At 43.9% G+C, this 6000-nt stretch overlaps 1 pseudogene; it reads right to left on the bottom strand.

Moving 5' to 3' along the window:
* Positions 1-212: 212 nt before the first annotated feature.
* LOC118574314 lies at positions 213-2395 on the bottom strand (annotated as a pseudogene).
* Positions 2396-6000: the final 3605 nt, after the last annotated feature.

Genomic DNA, 6000 nt, shown 5'->3' with positions numbered 1-6000 from the left:
CATTATTTTCAGTAAACAATGCAATCCACTATATTCAAGGGTAAGTGTAAAAAAGTCATTGTCAATTAGATCCTTAAAAAAATGACCTCAGTAAGAGGACTGAATTCTAATATAGGGTTCATTTAAATTCCTAGTTTACAAATGCTAGTCAAGGAATCTAATAAGTTTGCTGGAGCACCTACAGGACATTGTGCCTGAAACAAACTTCTACAAGAATGCCAGTCCCTGAGCACTTCAGCATTTATACCCTAAAGATATGGTACCTACAGTGCTGTATAGTTTCCTCCTTAGGAAAATGGTTAAGTTTCCCTGCAGTGTTCCAAAGGGACTAGTCTTTAGTAAGAAATACCACAGCATCTAGTGGTTTGCTAATTACTTTCCTGAATGCCTAAATTCCAACAAAGCATTATTTTGCAAAAGTTCCTTTAGTCCAAACTCAGTGTCTCTGTTTGGATCTCTCTGCAAAAGAACTCTTTGTTCATCCATTCTTTTAGCTTGAGAGCATAAAATGAGGCTAAAAAAGTCTTCATTGGGGACTGTTGGCCCCTTTGTGGCAGCAGGTGGTGGAGCACATCCTTGATCATCTTATCTGGACCCTTGACACTTCACAAGGATGTTGAAGAAGTCTTCATCAGGCTCCTTCTTGTCATTTGTCATCAGGCGCTCAAGTACAGACTGATGGTTGGTTTTTGTCAGAGCCCTGGCAAATTACTGAAACTGGCCCTCTGGTCATCCAGACGGTGGCTCTGTGAGCTGGCAAGAAGATCTAAAAACTCATCTGTGTTGGGGGACACCACAGAGACTGACGGTGTTTTCGTCAACTTGGGGGTAGTAGAGGAAGCCGCTGTGGATGCTGTGCGACAGTGTTCTTGTAAGGAGTATCTCTGGTCATCCATCTTGTTGCTTTGAAACGGCCTCAGTAAGTCAAAGAATCCTTCATCTCCAATAGTGTCTGCACTGATTTTCTTCAGAGGGTCTGGCCTGTGGTGGCCCGTGGAGTTGCTGGTGTCCTGGAGCACTTTGGTGGAGGAACTGCCTTTGTACTTCTTCCCCTTCAGTCGGCTGACAAACAGGAGCTTTGCAGAAGGTTTGGCAAGCACAGGCTTCTGTTTAGCGAGAATCTCACTGTTCCAGTTTGGTACCTTTTCTAGTGTTAACTTCATAAGTTCCATATTTTCCATACTGTGTTTTCGTCCCAGCTTGGAGAGTACACCATGTAAACTGCCCTCGAGTTCAATGTTTTCAGACATCATGGAATTATTTGTGCTGTAGCTCAGACCAAGAACCATCTGCAGGTCAGTTCTCCGCTTTTGTCCCCAACCTCTCTGGAAATTTTCAAGTGCTTCTCAGCAAAATGCATTGCTTGATCATGATTCCCCAGAGCTGTGTATGCATTTCCTAAACTCCAACATGCTCTTCCTTCGCCAGTTCTATCTTTGAGCTCCTGGGCAATTGCTAAGTGCTTCAGATGGTAATCAATGGCCTTCTCATAGTCCTGAAGCAAAGTGTATGTATTCCCAAGGCTGTAGCAAGACTGAGCTTCCACCGCTCTGTCTTTAAGCTGCCGAGCCAGCAACAGTGTCTTCCGGTAGTATTCGGAAGTGGTTTCGAATTCACCCAGGAATATGTATGCATTTCCCAGGTTGCTGTACGCTCTTCTTTCAGCTGCTTTATCTCCAAACTCTTTTGTGATAAGGAGCTGCTGCTCATGAGCTATAACTGCATCCCTGAAGTTGCCAAGGAGGTAGTGTGTGTTGCCAAGATTCCCAAAGGCTCGTCCTTGGGCTGCTTGGTCACCTAGAGCAGTTACTAATGACAGGTTTTCCTCATAGAGATCTACGGCTGCCTGCAAGGCATTTCTCACTTCTTCTGGAAACTCTCCTACATCCTGGGGACCAGGGAAACCAAAACTTTACCGTTTGGCATGATACACATTTCCAAGATTGTAGAGTGCTCTCGCTTCTCCCACTTTGTCATTAAGCTCTCTGGAGATATCCAGGTGTTGCTGGCAACACACTACTGCTTCATCAAAATTCCCAAGGACTTTTAAGGTGTTTCCAAGATTGCCACTGGCTTTGGCCTCCCCGAGCTGATCTCCAATAGTCCTTGCAAGAGTTAGATCGTGGTGGTGGTACTCCAACGTCTTGGCATAGTCATGTAGGTAGAAGTAGGCGTTGCCCAGCTGGCTGTAAATAACACTCACTGAGCGTTTTGAGGTCTTCAGCTGCAACTTGAACGGCAGCTTCGAAAAGTGACACGCCAGCGCTGCAGTCACCCAATTTACACAGGCGCTCTCCTTCCAAGGCCAGCTCCAGGCAAGAAGCTTCCATTCTGTAGCAAACATGAAAAGAATGGTCTTCCCTCATGCTTATCAAATTTCCCTCCATTGAGTCATATTATAAGCTGAGAAAATGCGAAACAACTGTCTGCTCACCAGTCCAGTTCTTTAGTTTGCAGAGGAGGAGTTTGTGGAGCACTGTCCTCTTAATACAGCAATGAGCTGGTGCTAATACATCCTAAGCTCCTGCTTCTTCCTTATTAATAATGAAAGGAGGTCAGTGTCAGACAGCTTACAGGTGCAAATGTGTCCCAGATCCTTGCATCTCTGGCCCCCTCAGGTGCACTTCAGCAGCATTTCTCCCTCTAGCCAGCGGCTCCCAGGAACCGATGCCACTGCAGGGATGAGTGCCTCCTGCCACGGACTCAGGACCACGGCGCTTCCACGAGGCAGGTCCCCTTGATGACACCCGGCCAGGCAGGGGCACCTCGGGAGGCTGGCGCATGCCCCCGGCCTATATTATTGCTTCCAGTTTAGTGTTTTTTATGAGATTCTTGAGTATATGAACAAATGGGTCTCTGATTCTTGTGTCTTCTCTTGGGCTCTTTTCCTCCTGTTTATTTTTGTGAAAGTTAACATTACATTTAAAGTTTAGATTCACTATGCTTGAGAGACCAAAAAGAAACAAAATTCCTCGAACATGCAAGCCCCTAGCTTGTACCAGCAGTGCCCTAGCAGCTCACCCTCCACCCCCATTTTCCAAGACAATGAAGACTGTTCTTAAATTGACTGATCCTGTAAAATCTGCTGTTCTAGCAAGACACTAGGTCATAGGACTAACTACTATTTCTGTTTTTGTAATCAAACTTGCTTACTCTGCTCAATGACTGGGACAACTGTAAAACATATATGTTAAAATTAGACCATGAATACACAAAGACAGAATACATGTAATCTTGTGGTTTTGACTTTGTAAGTCTTGGGCTGATATGACTAGATGCTACAGTTTGGGAGTGCTCTCAATTCCAGTCCTGGTGCCATGAGTATCCAGCACCAGTAGTTAATAAATCCACTTCTGAATTGGCCATCTCCTGTGACCAGACAAGACTTCTAGTGGAGAGATTGGGACACCAACCCAGCCACATAACCTTCAACCCACAGTCTATCCTGCCTACAAGATAAGCTGGAGTAAAACTGGTGCAGAAATTGTGGAAGTGGACAATCAATGATTGGTCCAGCTTGAGATCTATGCCACAGAGGGATCCCACCAATGACACTGCCTAGAGGGCCAGGACCCAGAGGATGCACAGCACAGAGACATAGGATAGAATCAAACATGACTGAGAAGTCAATGAAATGATTCCTAATGATATTCTGCTATACTCATAGATTGGTGCCTAACCCAACTCTCATCAGAGAGGCATCATCTAGCAACCTATGGAAATAGATCCAGAGACTCACAGGCAAACATTAGGAAGGAAGGATTATAGGAAATAAAGAGGTCAGGGATGTCTAAAGAAGTCCTACAGAATCAACTAACCTAGGCACATAGAAGCTCACAGAGACTGAACCAACAACCAGGGAACCTGCATGGATCTGATCTAGGTCCTCTGCATGTATGTTATGGTGGTGTAGTTTGGTGTTCTTTTGAGATTCCGAACAGTGGGAGCAGGGGCTGTCTCTGACTCTCTTACTGGATTTTGGGACTCTTTTCCTCCTAGGTGGTTGTCTCACCAAGCCTCAATATGAGGGGATGTGCCTAGTCTTACTGCAACCATGTTTGAGGGACATCCCTGGGAGGCCTGCCCTTTTAAGAAGGGAAATGGAAGAGGTGTCGATTGGGAGGAGAGGGCAGGTGGGAAGTAGCAAGCAGGAGGAGAGGCAGGAGGGGAAACTTCTGTCAAGATGTAATATATGAGAATAGATTAAAAATTTTATTCATGGTCATGTTGAATCTCTAAGCAACCCCATACCCACAACATTGGGAGGTTCCATCAAAATTTGTCTTGTGGGTCTCCAGGGACTCCCAGCCTAACAGCCACCTGCATTCGCCAGATTCAACTGTTTTTACTTGACCAGCTTTGGATTCCTGCAGATTCCTAGCCTGAGAGCCTAGAGGTAAATCAGAAGTCTCAATGTTTGGGAAGCTACCAGCAGGTATCCAATGCCTAGATCTCACAGAGGAGCCTTGAGTTCCTGAGGTCTTCCATCCCAGAGCCAGGCAAAACATAGATCCAAGAGGCCCAGTGTTTGTGGAAAGCAACTGGTATTGTCCTGGGCTAGGGATCAAGGAATCAGAGAGTCCCAGCACTTGATGAGGAGAGTAGGTGAGTCAAATGGACTTAATCGATATCTACAGAACATTCCACCAGAACAAAAAAGAATATACCTTCTTCTCAGCACCCCATGGAACCTTCCCTAAAATCAACCACATACTTGGCCACAAAGCAAATCTCAACAGATACAAAAAAAATTGGAATAACCTCCGGTGTTCTATCAGACCACCATGGTTTAAATTAATATTTCAACAACAACAAAAACTACAGAAAACCTACAATCTCATGGAAACTGAATAATGCTCAATTGAATCACCAATGGGTTAAGGAAGAAATAAAGAAAGAAATTAAGAACTTCCTAGAGATCAATGAAAATGAATACATCACATATCCAAACTTACAGGACACTATGAAAGCAGTGCTAAGAGGGAAATTCATAGCACTAAATGCCCACATAAAGAAGTTTGAGAAATCTTACACTGGTGACTTAAGAGCACACCTGAAAGCTCTAGAACAAGAAGAAACAAAGTCTCCCAGGAAGAACAGATGCCAGGAAATTATCAAATTGAAAGCCGAAATCAATAAAATAGAAACAAAGAGAACAATACAAAAAATTAATGAAACAAAGAGGTGGTTCTTTGAGAAAATCAACAGGATAGACAAGCCCTTATTCAAACTAACCAAAAGACACAGAGAGAGAGAGCATCCAAATTAACAAAATCAGAAATGAAAAGGGGGACATAACAACAGACAATGAGGAACTCCAGAGAATCATTAGGTCATACTTCAAAAACCTCTACTCCACAAAACTGGAAAATCTTAAAGAAATGGATAATTTTCTGGATAGGTACTACATACCTAAGTTAAATCAAGACCAGATAAACCATTTAAATAGTCCAATAACCCCAAAGGAAATAGAATTGTGAAAGAGAGCATCCAAAAGCCTCTGAATTTGTAGGTCAGGATTCTGTTGGTTGTAGGATGCATCTATGAGACTCATGGGAAAATTGGACTCAGCATTTCTTTCCTGAGTCTGAGGGATCCCTGGGACACCAGGGCCCTTGTTTGGGTCTGTCAGACCCAGTTCTGGAAGTGGAGAGATGCCACCAAATTGTATGTCTGTTTTATGATGTATGGATTGTTTGTTATGCTACTCTTGTTTTTTAAACAGAGTTGAAATGATGGGACAAAATCTTCAATTAGCCCCTCACCCTAACCTGTGTCCAATGGCTGTGGGTTTTTTATTTTTTTCTGGACTCAGTTCCTTATATGTGTGTCTGTGCTATAGCTAATCTTTCTCAATAACAGGCAGAAGAGGAAACCAGACAAAGCAAGCAAGGGAGGGAATGGGGGAACCCATGAGGCTGCAAAGCAATATTTAGGAACAACTGAACACTCTGTGCTGTCCTCCAGCAATAATATCCTTTGTCTATAGCCAGGGATACC

Source organism: Onychomys torridus, chromosome X (assembly GCF_903995425.1).
Source record: "Onychomys torridus chromosome X, mOncTor1.1, whole genome shotgun sequence".
NCBI classification, from domain to species: domain Eukaryota; kingdom Metazoa; phylum Chordata; class Mammalia; order Rodentia; family Cricetidae; genus Onychomys; species Onychomys torridus.
Note: the sequence above shows the minus strand (reverse complement) of the source record. Positions and strands in the feature narration are given on the sequence as shown.